General features: G+C 40.3%; 4 non-coding genes and 49 pseudogenes across 4 annotated transcripts; all 53 read left to right on the top strand.

The window, feature by feature from the left end:
* The first annotated feature begins 89 nt into the window (after positions 1–89).
* LOC134892198 (5S ribosomal RNA) lies at positions 90–208 on the top strand (annotated as a pseudogene).
* A 331-nt stretch (positions 209–539) lies between these two features.
* LOC134895563 (5S ribosomal RNA) lies at positions 540–658 on the top strand (annotated as a pseudogene).
* A 107-nt stretch (positions 659–765) lies between these two features.
* LOC134897109 (5S ribosomal RNA) lies at positions 766–884 on the top strand (annotated as a pseudogene).
* Positions 885–990: 106 nt separating this feature from the next.
* LOC134897674 (5S ribosomal RNA) lies at positions 991–1,109 on the top strand (annotated as a pseudogene).
* Positions 1,110–1,442: 333 nt separating this feature from the next.
* Positions 1,443–1,561, top strand: LOC134892884 (5S ribosomal RNA; annotated as a pseudogene).
* A 107-nt stretch (positions 1,562–1,668) lies between these two features.
* Positions 1,669–1,788, top strand: LOC134898473 (5S ribosomal RNA; annotated as a pseudogene).
* Positions 1,789–1,895: 107 nt separating this feature from the next.
* Positions 1,896–2,014, top strand: LOC134898258 (5S ribosomal RNA; annotated as a pseudogene).
* A 107-nt stretch (positions 2,015–2,121) lies between these two features.
* LOC134896419 (5S ribosomal RNA) lies at positions 2,122–2,240 on the top strand (annotated as a pseudogene).
* Positions 2,241–2,347: 107 nt separating this feature from the next.
* Positions 2,348–2,466, top strand: LOC135068282 (5S ribosomal RNA). Its single transcript, XR_010254486.1, has one exon. It is a non-coding gene; the product is annotated as a 5S ribosomal RNA (ribosomal RNA).
* Positions 2,467–2,797: 331 nt separating this feature from the next.
* LOC134893218 (5S ribosomal RNA) lies at positions 2,798–2,916 on the top strand (annotated as a pseudogene).
* A 333-nt stretch (positions 2,917–3,249) lies between these two features.
* LOC134898150 (5S ribosomal RNA) lies at positions 3,250–3,368 on the top strand (annotated as a pseudogene).
* Positions 3,369–3,475: 107 nt separating this feature from the next.
* LOC135070652 (5S ribosomal RNA) lies at positions 3,476–3,594 on the top strand. Its single transcript, XR_010256808.1, has one exon. It is a non-coding gene; the product is annotated as a 5S ribosomal RNA (ribosomal RNA).
* A 105-nt stretch (positions 3,595–3,699) lies between these two features.
* Positions 3,700–3,818, top strand: LOC134897538 (5S ribosomal RNA; annotated as a pseudogene).
* A 107-nt stretch (positions 3,819–3,925) lies between these two features.
* Positions 3,926–4,044, top strand: LOC134894954 (5S ribosomal RNA; annotated as a pseudogene).
* Positions 4,045–4,151: 107 nt separating this feature from the next.
* Positions 4,152–4,270, top strand: LOC134895892 (5S ribosomal RNA; annotated as a pseudogene).
* A 107-nt stretch (positions 4,271–4,377) lies between these two features.
* Positions 4,378–4,496, top strand: LOC134893727 (5S ribosomal RNA; annotated as a pseudogene).
* A 106-nt stretch (positions 4,497–4,602) lies between these two features.
* On the top strand, positions 4,603–4,722 carry LOC134896379 (5S ribosomal RNA; annotated as a pseudogene).
* A 107-nt stretch (positions 4,723–4,829) lies between these two features.
* LOC134892565 (5S ribosomal RNA) lies at positions 4,830–4,948 on the top strand (annotated as a pseudogene).
* Positions 4,949–5,053: 105 nt separating this feature from the next.
* LOC134895724 (5S ribosomal RNA) lies at positions 5,054–5,172 on the top strand (annotated as a pseudogene).
* A 105-nt stretch (positions 5,173–5,277) lies between these two features.
* Positions 5,278–5,396, top strand: LOC134895299 (5S ribosomal RNA; annotated as a pseudogene).
* A 127-nt stretch (positions 5,397–5,523) lies between these two features.
* LOC134896695 (5S ribosomal RNA) lies at positions 5,524–5,642 on the top strand (annotated as a pseudogene).
* A 107-nt stretch (positions 5,643–5,749) lies between these two features.
* Positions 5,750–5,868, top strand: LOC134895204 (5S ribosomal RNA; annotated as a pseudogene).
* Positions 5,869–6,427: 559 nt separating this feature from the next.
* Positions 6,428–6,546, top strand: LOC134893295 (5S ribosomal RNA; annotated as a pseudogene).
* Positions 6,547–6,653: 107 nt separating this feature from the next.
* On the top strand, positions 6,654–6,773 carry LOC134896986 (5S ribosomal RNA; annotated as a pseudogene).
* A 107-nt stretch (positions 6,774–6,880) lies between these two features.
* LOC135070599 (5S ribosomal RNA) lies at positions 6,881–6,999 on the top strand. Its single transcript, XR_010256757.1, has one exon. It is a non-coding gene; the product is annotated as a 5S ribosomal RNA (ribosomal RNA).
* A 331-nt stretch (positions 7,000–7,330) lies between these two features.
* On the top strand, positions 7,331–7,449 carry LOC134896162 (5S ribosomal RNA; annotated as a pseudogene).
* Positions 7,450–7,781: 332 nt separating this feature from the next.
* On the top strand, positions 7,782–7,900 carry LOC134898257 (5S ribosomal RNA; annotated as a pseudogene).
* A 107-nt stretch (positions 7,901–8,007) lies between these two features.
* On the top strand, positions 8,008–8,126 carry LOC134896989 (5S ribosomal RNA; annotated as a pseudogene).
* Positions 8,127–8,233: 107 nt separating this feature from the next.
* Positions 8,234–8,352, top strand: LOC134894406 (5S ribosomal RNA; annotated as a pseudogene).
* A 107-nt stretch (positions 8,353–8,459) lies between these two features.
* Positions 8,460–8,578, top strand: LOC134896861 (5S ribosomal RNA; annotated as a pseudogene).
* A 107-nt stretch (positions 8,579–8,685) lies between these two features.
* Positions 8,686–8,804, top strand: LOC134894162 (5S ribosomal RNA; annotated as a pseudogene).
* Positions 8,805–8,911: 107 nt separating this feature from the next.
* LOC134897279 (5S ribosomal RNA) lies at positions 8,912–9,031 on the top strand (annotated as a pseudogene).
* Positions 9,032–9,138: 107 nt separating this feature from the next.
* On the top strand, positions 9,139–9,257 carry LOC134895416 (5S ribosomal RNA; annotated as a pseudogene).
* Positions 9,258–9,364: 107 nt separating this feature from the next.
* LOC134897243 (5S ribosomal RNA) lies at positions 9,365–9,484 on the top strand (annotated as a pseudogene).
* A 105-nt stretch (positions 9,485–9,589) lies between these two features.
* On the top strand, positions 9,590–9,708 carry LOC134898525 (5S ribosomal RNA; annotated as a pseudogene).
* Positions 9,709–9,815: 107 nt separating this feature from the next.
* On the top strand, positions 9,816–9,934 carry LOC134895066 (5S ribosomal RNA; annotated as a pseudogene).
* Positions 9,935–10,041: 107 nt separating this feature from the next.
* On the top strand, positions 10,042–10,160 carry LOC134897315 (5S ribosomal RNA; annotated as a pseudogene).
* Positions 10,161–10,266: 106 nt separating this feature from the next.
* Positions 10,267–10,385, top strand: LOC134896149 (5S ribosomal RNA; annotated as a pseudogene).
* Positions 10,386–10,492: 107 nt separating this feature from the next.
* On the top strand, positions 10,493–10,611 carry LOC134897511 (5S ribosomal RNA; annotated as a pseudogene).
* A 107-nt stretch (positions 10,612–10,718) lies between these two features.
* Positions 10,719–10,837, top strand: LOC134897695 (5S ribosomal RNA; annotated as a pseudogene).
* A 106-nt stretch (positions 10,838–10,943) lies between these two features.
* LOC134898022 (5S ribosomal RNA) lies at positions 10,944–11,063 on the top strand (annotated as a pseudogene).
* Positions 11,064–11,170: 107 nt separating this feature from the next.
* LOC134884957 (5S ribosomal RNA) lies at positions 11,171–11,289 on the top strand. The gene has a single exon (XR_010169088.1). It is a non-coding gene; the product is annotated as a 5S ribosomal RNA (ribosomal RNA).
* A 331-nt stretch (positions 11,290–11,620) lies between these two features.
* LOC134896161 (5S ribosomal RNA) lies at positions 11,621–11,739 on the top strand (annotated as a pseudogene).
* A 334-nt stretch (positions 11,740–12,073) lies between these two features.
* On the top strand, positions 12,074–12,192 carry LOC134898256 (5S ribosomal RNA; annotated as a pseudogene).
* Positions 12,193–12,299: 107 nt separating this feature from the next.
* LOC134896988 (5S ribosomal RNA) lies at positions 12,300–12,418 on the top strand (annotated as a pseudogene).
* Positions 12,419–12,525: 107 nt separating this feature from the next.
* LOC134894404 (5S ribosomal RNA) lies at positions 12,526–12,644 on the top strand (annotated as a pseudogene).
* A 107-nt stretch (positions 12,645–12,751) lies between these two features.
* LOC134896859 (5S ribosomal RNA) lies at positions 12,752–12,870 on the top strand (annotated as a pseudogene).
* Positions 12,871–12,977: 107 nt separating this feature from the next.
* LOC134894158 (5S ribosomal RNA) lies at positions 12,978–13,096 on the top strand (annotated as a pseudogene).
* A 107-nt stretch (positions 13,097–13,203) lies between these two features.
* LOC134897278 (5S ribosomal RNA) lies at positions 13,204–13,323 on the top strand (annotated as a pseudogene).
* A 107-nt stretch (positions 13,324–13,430) lies between these two features.
* LOC134895414 (5S ribosomal RNA) lies at positions 13,431–13,549 on the top strand (annotated as a pseudogene).
* Positions 13,550–13,656: 107 nt separating this feature from the next.
* On the top strand, positions 13,657–13,776 carry LOC134895546 (5S ribosomal RNA; annotated as a pseudogene).
* A 105-nt stretch (positions 13,777–13,881) lies between these two features.
* LOC134898524 (5S ribosomal RNA) lies at positions 13,882–14,000 on the top strand (annotated as a pseudogene).
* Positions 14,001–14,107: 107 nt separating this feature from the next.
* LOC134896322 (5S ribosomal RNA) lies at positions 14,108–14,226 on the top strand (annotated as a pseudogene).
* The last annotated feature ends 95 nt before the right edge of the window (positions 14,227–14,321 follow it).

The following is a 14,321-nucleotide window of genomic DNA, read 5'->3' as shown; positions in this document are numbered from 1 at the left end:
CGTTCTGTTGATGCATTCCATTTTCAAACTTATTCATTTATGTACCAGTAGTTAGAAGTAGAAAAGCTCTAACAGAAACAACAAAGCTCATCTACAGCTGCACCACGCTGGATACGCCCAATCTCATCTGATCTTGGAAGCGAAGCAGTATTGGGCCTGGTTAGTACTTGGATGGGAGACCACCTGGGAATACAAGGTGCTGTAGGTATTTTTATACTGCCAACACCGTTCTGTTGATGAATTACATTTTCAAACTTATTCTTTTATACCAGTAGTTAGAAGTAGAAAAGCTGTAACAGAAACAACATAGCTCATCTACAGCCACACCACAATGGATACACGCAATCTTGTCTGATCTTGGAAGCTAAGCAGTATTGGACCTGGTTAGTGCTTGGATGTGAGACCACCTTGGAATAAAAGGTGCTGTAGGTATTTTTATACTGCCAGCACGGTTCTGTTGATGCAATCTATTTTCAAACATATTCATTTATGTACCAATAGTTAGAAGTAGAAAAGTTCTAACAGAAACCACAAAGCTCATCTACAGCCACACCACACTGGATACGCCTAATCTCATCCGATCTTGGGAGCTAAACAGTGTTGGGCCTGGTTAGTACTTGGATGGGAGAACACCTGTAAATACAAGGTGCTGTAGGTATTTTTATACTTCCAACGCCGTTCTGTTGATACATTCCATTTTCAAACTTATTCATTTATGTACCAGTAGTTAGAAGTAGAAAAGTTCTAACAGAAACCACAAAGCTCATCTACAGTCACACCACACTGGTTACGCCCAATCTCATCTGATCTTGGAAGCTAAGCAGTGTTGGGTTTGGTTCGTACTTGGATGGGAGTCAACCTGGAAATACAAGGTGCTGTAGGTATTTTTATACTGCCACACCGTTCTGTTGATGCATTCCATTTTCAAACTTATTCATTTATGTACCAGTAGTTAGAAGTAGAAAAGTTCTAACAGAAACCACAAAGCTTATCTACAGCCGCACCACACTGGATACGCCCAATCTTCTCTGATCTTGGAAGCTAAGCAGTGTTGCTCCTGGTAAGTACTTGGATGGGAGACCACCTGGAAATTCAAGGTGCTGTAGGTATTTTTATACTGCCAACACCGTTCTGTTGATGCATTCCATTATCAAACTTATTCATTTATGTACCAGTAGTTAGAAGTAGAAAAGTTCTAACAGAAACCACAAAGCTCATATACAGCAACACCACACTGGTTACGCCCAATCTTATCTGATCTTGGAAGCTAAGCAATGTTGGTCCTGGTTAATACTTGGATGGGAGTACACCTGGAAATACAAGGTGCTGTAGGTATTTTTATACTGCCAACACCGTTCTGTTGATTCATTCCATTTTCAAACTTATTCATTTATGTACCAGTAGTTAGAAGTAGAAAAGTTCTAACAGAAACCACAAAGCTAATCTACAGCCACACCACACTGGTTACGCCCAATCTCATCTGATCTTGGAAGCTAAGCAGTGTTGGGTATGGTTAGTACTTGGATGGGAGACCACCTCAGAATACAAGGTGCTGTAGGTATTTTTATACTGCCAACACCAATCTGTTGCTGCATTCCATTTTCAAACTTATTCATTTATGTACCAGTAGTTAGAAGTAGAAAAGTTCTAACAGAAACAACAAAGCTCATATACAGCTACACCACACTGGATACGCCCAATCTCATCTGATCTTGGAAGCTAAGCAGTATTAGGGCCTGGTAAATGCTTGGATGGAAGACCACCTGGAAATACGAGGTGCTGTAGGTATTTTTATACTGCCAAAATTGTTCTGTTGATGCATTCCATTTTCAAACTTATTCATTTATCTACCAGTAGTTAGAAGTAGAAAAGCTCTAACAGAAACAACAAATCTAATCTACAGCTGCAGCACACTGGTTCCACCCAATCTCATCTGATCTTGGAAGCTAAGCAGTTTTGGATCTGGTTAGTGCTTGGATGGGAGACCACCTGGGAATAAAAGGTGCTGTAGGTATTTTTACACTGACAGCACGGTTCTGTTGATGCAATCCATTTTCAAACTTATTTATTTATGTACCAGTAGTAAGAAGAAGATAAGTTCTAACAAAAACCAGAAAGCTCATCTACAGCCACACCACACTGGTTACACCCAATCTCATCTTATCTTGGAAGCTAAGCAGTATTGGTCCTGGTTAGTACTTGGGTGGGAAACCACCTGGAAATACAAGGTGCTGTAGGTATTTTTATACTGCCAACACCGTTCTGTTGATGCATTCCATTTTCCAACTTATTCATTTATGTACCAGTAGTTAGAAGTAGAAAAGCTCTAACAGAAACAACAAAGCTCATCTACAGCCACACCACACTGGATACGCCCAATCTCATCTGATCTTGGAAGCTAAGCAGTATTGGGCCTGTTTAGTACTTGGATGGGAGACCACCTGGGAATACAAGGTGCTGTAGGTATTTTTATACTGCCAACACCGATCTGTTGATGAATTACATTTTCAAACTTATTCTTTTATACCAGTAGTTAGAAGTAGAAAAGCTCTAACAGAAACCGCATAGCTCATCTACAGCTGCACCACGCTGGATACACCCAATCTCATCTGATCTTGGAATCTAAGCAGTATTGGACCTGGTTAGTGCATGGATGGGAGACCACCTGGGAATAAAAGGTGGTGTAGGTATTTTTATACTGACAGCACGGTTCTGTTCATGCAATGCATTTTCAAACATATTCATTTATGTACCAGTAGTTAGAAGTAGAAAATGTCTAACTGAAACCACAATGCTCATCTACAGCCACACCACACTGTATACCCTTAATCTCATCTGATCTTGAAAGCTAAGCAGTGTTGGACCCGATTAGTACTTGGATGGGAGACCACCTGGAAATACAAGGTGCTGTAGGTATTTTTATACTGCACACACCGTTCTGTTGATGCATTCCATTTTCAAACTTATTCATTTATGTACCAGTAGTTAGAAGTAGAAAAGTTCTAACAGAAAACACAAAGCTCATCTACAGCCACACCACACTGGATACTCCCGATGTCATCTGTTCTTGGTAGCTAAGCAGTATTGGTCCTGGTTAGTACTTGGATGGGAGACAACCTGGAAATACAAGGTGCTATAGGTATTTTTATACTGCCAACACCGTTCTGTTGATACATTCCATTTTCAAACTTATTCATTTATGTACCAGTAGAAAGAAGTAGAAAAGTTCTAACAGAAACCACAAAGCTTGTCTACAGCCACAGCACACTGGATACGCCTAAACTCATCCGATCATGGAAGCTAAGCAGTGTTGGGGCTGGTTAGTACTTGGATGGGAGACCACCTGGGAATGCAAGGCGTTGTAGGTATTTTTATACTGCCAACACCGTTCTGTTGATGCATTCCTTTTTTACACTTATTCATTTATGTACCAGTAGTTAGAAGTAGAAAAGCTCTAACAGAAACAACAAAGCTCATCTACAGCCACACCACACTGGATACGCCCAATCTCATCTGATCTTGGAAGCGAAGCAGTATTGGGCCTGGTTAGTACTTGGATGGGAGACCACCTGGGAATACAAGGTGCTGTAGGTATTTTTATACTGCCAACACCGTTCTGTTGATGAATTACATTTTCAAAATTATTCTTTTATACCAGTAGTTAGAAGTAGAAAAGTTCTAACAGAAACCACAAAGCTCATCTACAGCCACACCACACTGGTTACGCCCAATGTCATCTGATCTTGGTAGCTAAGCAGTATTGGTCCTGGTTAGTACTTGGATGGGAGACCACCTGGAAATACAAGATGCTGTAGGTATTTGTATACTGCCAACACCGTTCTGTTGATGCATTCCATTTTCAAACTTATTCATTTATGTACCAGTAGTTAGAAGTAGAAAAGTTCTAACAGAAACCAAAAAACTCATCTACAGTTACACCACACTGGTTACGCCTAATCTCATCTGATCTTGGAAGCTAAGCAGTGTTGGGCCTGGTTAGTACTTGGATTGGAGACCACCTCAGAATACAAGGTGCTGTAGGTATTACTATACTGCCAACACCGTTCTGTTGATGCATTCCATTTTCAAACTTATTCATTTGTGTACCAGTAGTTAGAAGTAGAAAACCTCTAACAGAAACCACATAGCTCATCTACAGCCACACCACATTGGATACGCCAAATCTCATCTGATCTTGGAAGCTAAGCAGTGTTGGTTCTGGTTAGTACTTGGATGGGAGACCACCTAGAAATACAAGGTGCTGTAGGTATTTTTATACTGCCAACACCGTTCTGTTGATGCATTCCATTTTCAAACTTATTCATTTATGTACCAGTAGTTAGAAGTAGAAAAGTTCTAACAGAAACCACAAAGCTCATCTACAGCCACACCACACTGGATGCCCCTAATCTCATCCAATCTTGGAAGCTAAGCAGTGTTGGGTCTGGTTAGTACTTGGATGGGAGACCACCTGGAAATACAAGGTGCTGTAGGTATTTTTATACTGCCAACACCGTTCTATTGATGCATTCCATTTTCACACTTATTTATTTATGTACCAGTAGTTAGAAGTAGAAAAGCACTAACAGAAACAAAAAAAAAATCTACAGCCACACTACACTGGATACACCCAATCTCATCAGATTTTGGAAGCTAAGCAGTATTAGGGCCTGGTTAGTACTTGGATGAGAGACCACCTCAGAATACAAGGTGCTGTAGGTATTTTTATACTGCCAACACCGTTCTGTTGATGCATTCCATTTTCAAACCTATTCATTTATGTACCAGTAGTTAGAAGTAGAAATGCTCTAACAGAAACAACAAAGCTCATCTACAGCCACACCACACTGGATACGCCCAATCTCATCTGATCTTGGAAGCGAAGCAATATTGGGCCTGGTTAGTACTTGGATGGTAGACCACCTGGGAATACAAGGTGCTGTAGGTATTTTTGTACTGCCAACACCGTTCTGTTGAGGAATTACATTTTCAAACTTATTCTTTTATACCAGTAGTTAGAAGTAGAAAAGCGCTAACAGAAACCACATAGCTCATTTACAGCTGTACCACACTAGATACACCCAATCTCATCTGATCTTGGAAGCTAAGCAGTATTGGACCTGGTTAGTGCTTAGATGGGAGACCACCTGGGAATACAAGGTGCTGTATGTATTTTTGTACTGCCAACACCATTCTGTTGAGGAATTACTTTTTCAAACTTATTCTTTTATACCAGTAGTTAGAAGTAGAAAAGCTCTAACAGAAACCACATAGCTCATTTACAGCTGTACCACACTAGATACACCCAATCTCATCTGATCTTGGAAGCTAAGCAGTATTGGACCTGGTTAGTGCTTAGATGGGAGACCACCTGGGAATACAAGGTGCTGTAGGTATTTTTATACTGCTGTAGGTATTTTTATACTGCTAGCACGGTTCTGTTGATGCAGTCCATTTTTAAACATATTCATTTATGTAGCAGTAGTAAGAAGTAGAAAAGTTCTAACAGAAACCATAAAACTCAACTACAGCAACACCACACTGGATACGCCTAATCTCATCCGATCTTGTAAACTAAGCAGTGTTGGGCCTGGTTAGTACTTGGATGGGAGACCACCTAAAAATACAAGGTGCTGTAGGTATTTTTATACTGCCAACACCGTTCTGTTGATGCATTCCATTTTCAAACTTGTTCATTTATGTACCAGTAGTTAGAAGTAGAAAAGTTCTAACAGAAACCACAGCACTCATCTACAGCCACACCACATTGGATACGCCCAATCTCATCTAATCTTGGAAGCTAAGCAGTGTTGGTCCTGATTAGTACTTGGATGGGAGACCACCTAGAAATACAAGGTGCTGTAGGTATTTTTATACTGCCAACACCGTTCTGTTGATGCAATCCATTTTTAAACATATTCATTTATGTAGCAGTAGTTAGAAGTAGAAAAGTTCTAACAGAAACCATAAAACTCAACTACAGCCACACCATACTGTATACACCTAATATCATCCGAGCTTGGAAACTAAGCAGTGTTGGGTATGGTTACTACTTGTATGGGAGACCACCTCAGAATACAAGGTGCTTTTGGTATTTTTATACTGCCAACACCGTTCTGTTGATGCATTCCATTTTAAAACTTATTTATTTATGTACCAGTAGTTAGAAGTAGAAAATTTCTAACAGAAACCACAAAGCTCATCTACAGCCACACCACACTGGTTACGCCCAATCTCATCTGATCTTGTAAGCTAAGCAGTGTTGGGTATGTTTAGTACTTGGATGGGAGACCACCCCAGAATACAAGGTGATTTTACTATTTTCATACTGCCAACATCGTTCTGTTGATGCAATCCATTTTCAAACTTATTTATTTATGTACCAGTAGTTAGAATTAGAAAAGTTCTAACAGAAACCACAAAGCTCATCTACAGCCACACCACACTGGATACCCCTAATCTCATCCAATCTTGGAAGCTAAGCAGTGTTGGGCCCAGTTAGTACTTGGATGGGAGACCGCCTGGAAACACAAGGTGCTGTAGGTATTTTCATACTGCCAACACCGTTCTGTTGATGCATTCCATTTTCACATTTATTCATTTATGTACCAGTAGTTAGAATTAGAAAAGCACTAACAGAAACAACTAAACTCATCTACAGCCACACCACTCTGGATACGCCCAATCTCATCTGATTTTGGAAGCTAAGCAGTATTTGGGCCTGATTAGTACTTGGATGGGAGACTACCTCAGAATACAAGGTGCTGTAGGTATTTTTATACTGCCAACGCCGTTCTGTTGATGCATTCCATTTTCAAACTTATTCATTTATGTACCAGTAGTTAGAAGTAGAAAAGCTCTAACAGAAACCACAAAGCTCATCTACAGCCACACCACACTGGATACGCCCAATCTTATCTGATCTTGGAAGCGAAGCAGTGTTGGGCCTGGTTAGTACTTGGATGGGAGACCACCTGGGAATACAAGGTGCTGTAGGTATTTTTATACTGCCAACACCGTTCTGTTGATGAATTACATTTTCAAACTTATTCTTTTATACCAGTAGTTAGAAGTAGAAAAGCTCTAACAGAAACCACATAGCTGATCTACAGCTGCACCACACTGGATACACCCAATCTCATCTCATCTTGGACGCTAAGCAGTATTGTACCTGGTTAGTGCTTGGTAGGGAGACCACCTTGGAATAAAAGGTGCTGTAGGTATTTTTATACTGCCAGCAAGGTTCTGTTGATTCAATCCATTTTCAAACTTATTCATTTATGTACCAGTAGTTAGAAGTAGAAAAGTTCTAACAGAAACCACAAAGCTCTTCTACAGCCACACCACACTGCTTACGCCAAATCTCATCTGATCTTGAAAGCTAAGCAGTGTTGGTCCTGGTTAGTACTTGGATGGGAGACCACCTCAGAATACAAGGTGCTGTAGGTATTTTTATACTGCCAACATCAATCTGTTGATGCATTCCATTTTCAAACTTATTCATTTATGTACCAGTAGTTAGAAGTAGAAAAGTTCTAACAGAAACAACAAAGCTCATATACAGCTACACCACACTGGATACGCCCAATCTCATCTGATCTTAGAAGCTAAGCAGTATTAGGGCCTGGTAAGTGCTTGGATGGAAGACCACCTGGGAATACGATGTGCTGTAGGTATTTTTATACTGTAAATTTTTCTGTTGATGCATTCCATTTTCAAACTTATTCATTTATCTACCAGTAGTTAGAAGTAGAAAAGCTCTAACAGAAACAACAAATCTAATCTACAGCTGCAGCACACTGGTTCCACCCAATCTCATCTGATCTTGGAAGCTAAGCAGTTTTGGATCTGGTTAGTGCTTGGATGGGAGACCACCTGGGAATAAAAGGTGCTGTAGGTATTTTTATACTGACAGCACGGTTCTGTTGATGCAATCCATTTTCAAACTTATTTATTTATGTACCAGTAGTAAGAAGAAGATAAGTTCTAACAAAAACCACAAAGCTCATCTACAGCCACACCACACTGGTTACGCCCAATCTCATCTTATCTTGGAAGCTAAGCAGTATTGGTCCTGGTTAGTACTTGGGTGGGAAACCACCTGGAAATACAAGGTGCTGTAGGTATTTTTATACTGCCAACACCGTTCTGTTGATGCATTCCATTTTCCAACTTATTCATTTATGTACCAGTAGTTAGAAGTAGAAAAGTTCTATCAGAAACCCCAAAACTCATCTACAGCCACACCACACTGGATATGCCTAATCTCATCTGATCTTGGGAGCTAAGCAGTGTTGGGCCTGGTTAGTACTTGGATGGGAGACCACCTGTAAATTTAAGGTGCTGTAGGTATTTTTATACTGCCAACACCGTTCTGTTGATGCATTCTATTTTCAAACTTATTCATTTATGTACCAGTAGTTAGAAGTAGAAAAGTTCTAACAGAAACTACAAAGCTCATATACAGCCACACCACACTGGTTATGCCCAATCTTATCTGATCTTGGAAGCTAAACAGTGTTGGTCCTGGTTAGTACTTGGATGGGAGTCCACCTGGAAATACAAGGTGCTGTAGGTATTTTTATACTGCCAACACCGTTCTGTTGATGCATTCCATTTTCAAACTTATTCATTTATGTACCAGTAGTTAGGAGTAGAAAAGTTCTAACAGAAACCATACAGCTTATCTACAGCCAAACCACACTGGATACGCCCAATCTCATCTGATCTTGGAAGCTAAGCAGTGTTGGGTATGGTTAGTACTTGGATGGGAGACCACCTCAGAATACAAGGTGCTGTCGGTATTTTTATACTGCCAACACCGTTCTGTTGATGCATTTCATTTTCCAACTTATTTATTTATGTACCAGTAGTTAGAAGCAGAAAAGTTCTAACAGAGACCACAAAGCTCATCTACAGCCACACCACACTGGTTACGTCCAATCTCATCTGATCTTGGAAGCTAAGCAGTATTAGGGCCTGGTTAGTACTTGGATGGTAGACCACCTGGGAATGCAAGGTGGTGTAGGTATTTTTATACTGCCAACACCGTTCTGTTGATGCATTCCATTTTCACACTTGTTCATTTATGTACCAGTAGTTAGAAGTAGAAAAGCACTAACAGAAACAACAAAGCTCATCTACAGCCTCACCATACTGGATACGCCCAATCTCATCTGATCTTGTAAGCTAAGCAGTATTGGACCTGGTTAGTGCTTGGATGGGAGACCACCTGGGAATAAAAGGTGCTGTAGGTATTTTTATACTGCCAGCACGGTTCTGTTGATGCAATCCATTTTCAAACGTATTCATTTATGTACCAGTAGTTAGGAGTAGAAAAGTTCTAATAGAAACCACAAATCTCATCTATAGCCACAACACACTGGATACGCCCAATCTCCTCTGATCTTGGAAGCTAAGCAGTGTTGGGTCTGGTTAAGTACTTGGATGGTAGACCACCCCAGAATACAAGGTGCTGTAGGTATTTTTATACTGCCAACACCGTTCTGTTGATGAATTACATTTTCAAACGTATTCTTTTATACCAGTAGTTAGAAGTAGAAAAGTTTTAACAGAAACCACAAAGCTCATCTACAGCAACACCACACTGGATACACCTAATCTCATCCAATCTAGGAAGCTAAGCAGTATTGGGTATGGTTAGTACTTGGATGGGAGACCACCTCAGAATACAAGGTGCTGTCGGTAATTTTATACTGCCAACACCGTTCTGTTGATGCATTCCATTTACAAACTTATTCTTTTATGTACCAGTAGTTAGTAGTAGAAAAGCTGTAACAGAAACCACATAGCTCATCTACAGCCTCACCATACTGGATACGCCCAATCTCATCTGATCTTGTAAGCTAAGCAGTGTTGGTCCTGGTTAGTACTTGGATGGGAGTCCACCTGGAAATACTAGGTGCTGTAGGTATTTTTATACTGCCAACACTGTTCTGTTGATGCATTCCATTTTCAAACTTATTCATTTATGTACCAGTAGTTAGAAGTAGAAAAGTTCTAACAGAAACCACAAAGCTCATCTACAGCCACACCACACTGGTTACGCCCAATCTCATCTGATCTTGGAAGCTTAGCAGTGTTGGGTTTGGTTAGTACTTGGATGGGAGTCAACCTGGAAATACAAGGTGCTGTAGGTATTTTTATACTGCCACACCGTTCTGTTGATGCATTCCATTTTCAAACTTATTCATTTATGTACCAGTAGTTAGAAGTAGAAAAGTTGTAACAGAAACCACAAAGCTCATATACAGCCACACCACACTGGTTACGCCCAATCTCCTCTGATATTGGAAGCTAAGCAGTGTTGGTCCTGGTTAGTACTTGGATGGGAGACCACCTGGAAATACAAGGTGCTGTAGGTATTTTTATACTGATAACACCGTTCTGTTGATGCATTCCATTTTCAAACTTATTCATTAATGTACCAGTAGTTAGAAGTATAAAAGTTCTAACAGAATCGAGAAAGCTCATATACAGCCACACCACACTGGTTACGCCCAATCTTATCTGATCTTGGAAACTAAGCAGTGTTGGTCCTGGTTAGTACTTGGATGGGAGTCCACCTGGAAATACTAAGTGCTGTAGGTATTTTTATACTGCCAACACCGTTCTGTTGATGCATTCCATTTTCAAACTTATTCATTTATGTACCAGTAGTTAGAAGTAGAAAAGTTCTAACGGAAACCACAAAGCTCATCTACAGCCACACCACAGTGGTTACGCCCAATCTCATCTGATCTTGGAAGCTAAGCAGTGTTGGGTTTGGTTAATACTTGGATGGGAGTCAACCTGGAAATACAAAGTGCTGTAGGTATTTTTATACTGCCACACCGTTCTGTTGATGCATTCCATTTTCAAACTTGTTCATTTATGTACCAGTAGTTAGAAGTAGAAAAGTTCTAACAGAAACCACAAAGCTCATCTACAGCCGCACCACACTGGTTACGCCCAATCTCATCTGATTTTGGAAGCTAAGCAGTATTAGGGCCTGGTTAGTACTTGGATGAGAGACCACTTCAGAATACAAGGTGCTGTAGGTATTTTTATACTGCCAACGCCGTTCTGTTGATGCATTCCATTTTCAAACTTATTCATTTATGTACCAGTAGTTAGAAGTAGAAAAGCTCTAACAGAAACCACAAAGCTCATCTACAGCCACACCACACTGGATACACCCAATCTCATCTGATCTTGGAAGCGAAGCAGTGTTGGATCTGTTTAGTACTTGGATGGGAGACCACCTGGGAATACAAGGTGCTGTAGGTATTTTTATACTGCCAACACCGTTCTGTTGATGAATTACATTTTCAAACTTATTCTTTTATACCAGTAGTTAGAAGTAGAAAAGCTCTAACAGAAACCACATAGCTGATCTACAGCTGCATCACACTGGATACACCCAATCTCATCTCATCTTGGACGCTAAGCAGTATTGTACCTGGTTAGTGCTTGGTAGGGAGACCACCTTGGAATAAAAGGTGCTGTAGGTATTTTTATACTGCCAGCAAGGTTCTGTTGATTCAATCCATTTTCAAACTTATTCATTTATGTACCAGTAGTTAGAAGTAGAAAAGTTCTAACAGAAACCACAAAGCTCTTCTACAGCCACACCACACTGCTTACGCCAAATCTCATCTGATCTTGAAAGCTAAGCAGTGTTGGTCCTGGTTAGTACTTGGATGGGAGACCACCTCAGAATACAAGGTGCTGTAGGTATTTTTATACTGCCAACATCAATCTGTTGATGCATTCCATTTTCAAACTTATTCATTTATGTACCAGTAGTTAGAAGTAGAAAAGTTCTAACAGAAACAACAAAGCTCATATACAGCTACACCACACTGGATACGCCCAATCTCATCTGATCTTAGAAGCTAAGCAGTATTAGGGCCTGGTAAGTGCTTGGATGGAAGACCACCTGGGAATACGATGTGCTGTAGGTATTTTTATACTGCCAAAATTGTTCTGTTGATGCATTCCATTTTCAAACTTATTCATTTATCTACCAGTAGTTAGAAGTAGAAAAGCTCTAACAGAAACAACAAATCTAATCTACAGCTGCAGCACACTGGTTCCACCCAATCTCATCTGATCTTGGAAGCTAAGCAGTTTTGGATCTGGTTAGTGCTTGGATGGGAGACCACCTGGGAATAAAAGGTGCTGTAGGTATTTTTATACTGACAGCACGGTTCTGTTGATGCAATCCATTTTCAAACTTATTTATTTATGTACCAGTAGTAAGAAGAAGATAAGTTCTAACAAAAACCACAAAGCTCATCTACAGCCACACCACACTGGTTACGCCCAATCTCATCTTATCTTGGAAGCTAAGCAGTATTGGTCCTGGTTAGTACTTGGGTGGGAAACCACCTGGAAATACAAGGTGCTGTAGGTATTTTTATACTGCCAACACCGTTCTGTTGATGCATTCCATTTTCCAACTTATTCATTTATGTACCAGTAGTTAGAAGTAGAAAAGTTCTATCAGAAACCCCAAAACTCATCTACAGCCACACCACACTGGATATGCCTAATCTCATCTGATCTTGGGAGCTAAGCAGTGTTGGGCCTGGTTAGTACTTGGATGGGAGACCACCTGTAAATTTAAGGTGCTGTAGGTATTTTTATACTGCCAACACCGTTCTGTTGATGCATTCTATTTTCAAACTTATTCATTTATGTACCAGTAGTTAGAAGTAGAAAAGTTCTAACAGAAACTACAAAGCTCATATACAGCCACACCACACTGGTTATGCCCAATCTTATCTGATCTTGGAAGCTAAACAGTGTTGGTCCTGGTTAGTACTTGGATGGGAGTCCACCTGGAAATACAAGGTGCTGTAGGTATTTTTATACTGCCAACACCGTTCTGTTGATGCATTCCATTTTCAAACTTATTCATTTATGTACCAGTAGTTAGGAGTAGAAAAGTTCTAACAGAAACCATACAGCTTATCTACAGCCAAACCACACTGGATACGCCCAATCTCATCTGATCTTGGAAGCTAAGCAGTGTTGGGTATGGTTAGTACTTGGATGGGAGACCACCTCAGAATACAAGGTGCTGTCGGTATTTTTATACTGCCAACACCGTTCTGTTGATGCATTTCATTTTCCAACTTATTTATTTATGTACCAGTAGTTAGAAGCAGAAAAGTTCTAACAGAGACCACAAAGCTCATCTACAGCCACACCACACTGGTTACGTCCAATCTCATCTGATCTTGGAAGCTAAGCAGTATTAGGGCCTGGTTAGTACTTGGATGGTAGACCACCTGGGAATGCAAGGTGGTGTAGGTATTTTTATACTGCCAACACCGTTCTGTTGATGCATTCCATTTTCACACTTGTTCATTTATGTACCAGTAGTTAGAAGTAGAAAAGCACTAACAGAAACAACAAAGCTCATCTACAGCCTCACCATACTGGATACGCCCAATCTCATCTGATCTTGTAAGCTAAGCAGTATTGGACCTGGTTAGTGCTTGGATGGGAGACCACCTGGGAATAAAAGGTGCTGTAGGTATTTTTATACTGCCAGCACGGTTCTGTTGATGCAATCCATTTTCAAACGTATTCATTTATGTACCAGTAGTTAGGAGTAGAAAAGTTCTAATAGAAACCACAAATCTCATCTATAGCCACAACACACTGGATACGCCCAATCTCCTCTGATCTTGGAAGCTAAGCAGTGTTGGGTCTGGTTAAGTACTTGGATGGTAGACCACCTGGGAATACAAGGTGCTGTAGGTATTTTTATACTGCCAACACCGTTCTGTTGATGAATTACATTTTCAAACGTATTCTTTTATACCAGTAGTTAGAAGTAGAAAAGTTTTAACAGAAACCACAAAGCTCATCTACAGCAACACCACACTGGATACACCTAATCTCATCCAATCTAGGAAGCTAAGCAGTATTGGGTATGGTTAGTACTTGGATGGGAGACCACCTCAGAATACAAGGTGCTGTCGGTAATTTTATACTGCCAACACCGTTCTGTTGATGCATTCCATTTTCAAACTTATTCTTTTATGTACCAGTAGTTAGTAGTAGAAAAGCTGTAACAGAAACCACATAGCTCATCTACAGCCTCACCATACTGGATACGCCCAATCTCATCTGATTTTGTAAGCTAAGCAGTGTTGGTCCTGGTTAGTACTTGGATGGGAGTCCACCTGGAAATACTAGGTGCTGTAGGTATTTTTATACTGCCAACACTGTTCTGTTGATGCAATCCATTTTCAAACTTATTCATTTATGTACCAGTAGTTAGAAGTAGAAAAGTTCTAACAGAA

The sequence above is a fragment of the Pseudophryne corroboree genome, chromosome 3 (assembly GCF_028390025.1).
Source record: "Pseudophryne corroboree isolate aPseCor3 chromosome 3, aPseCor3.hap2, whole genome shotgun sequence".
In the NCBI taxonomy this organism is placed as follows: Eukaryota; Metazoa; Chordata; class Amphibia; order Anura; family Myobatrachidae; genus Pseudophryne; species Pseudophryne corroboree.
The sequence above is the reverse complement of the archived record's forward strand: the minus strand, read 5'-3'. Positions and strand labels throughout refer to the sequence as shown.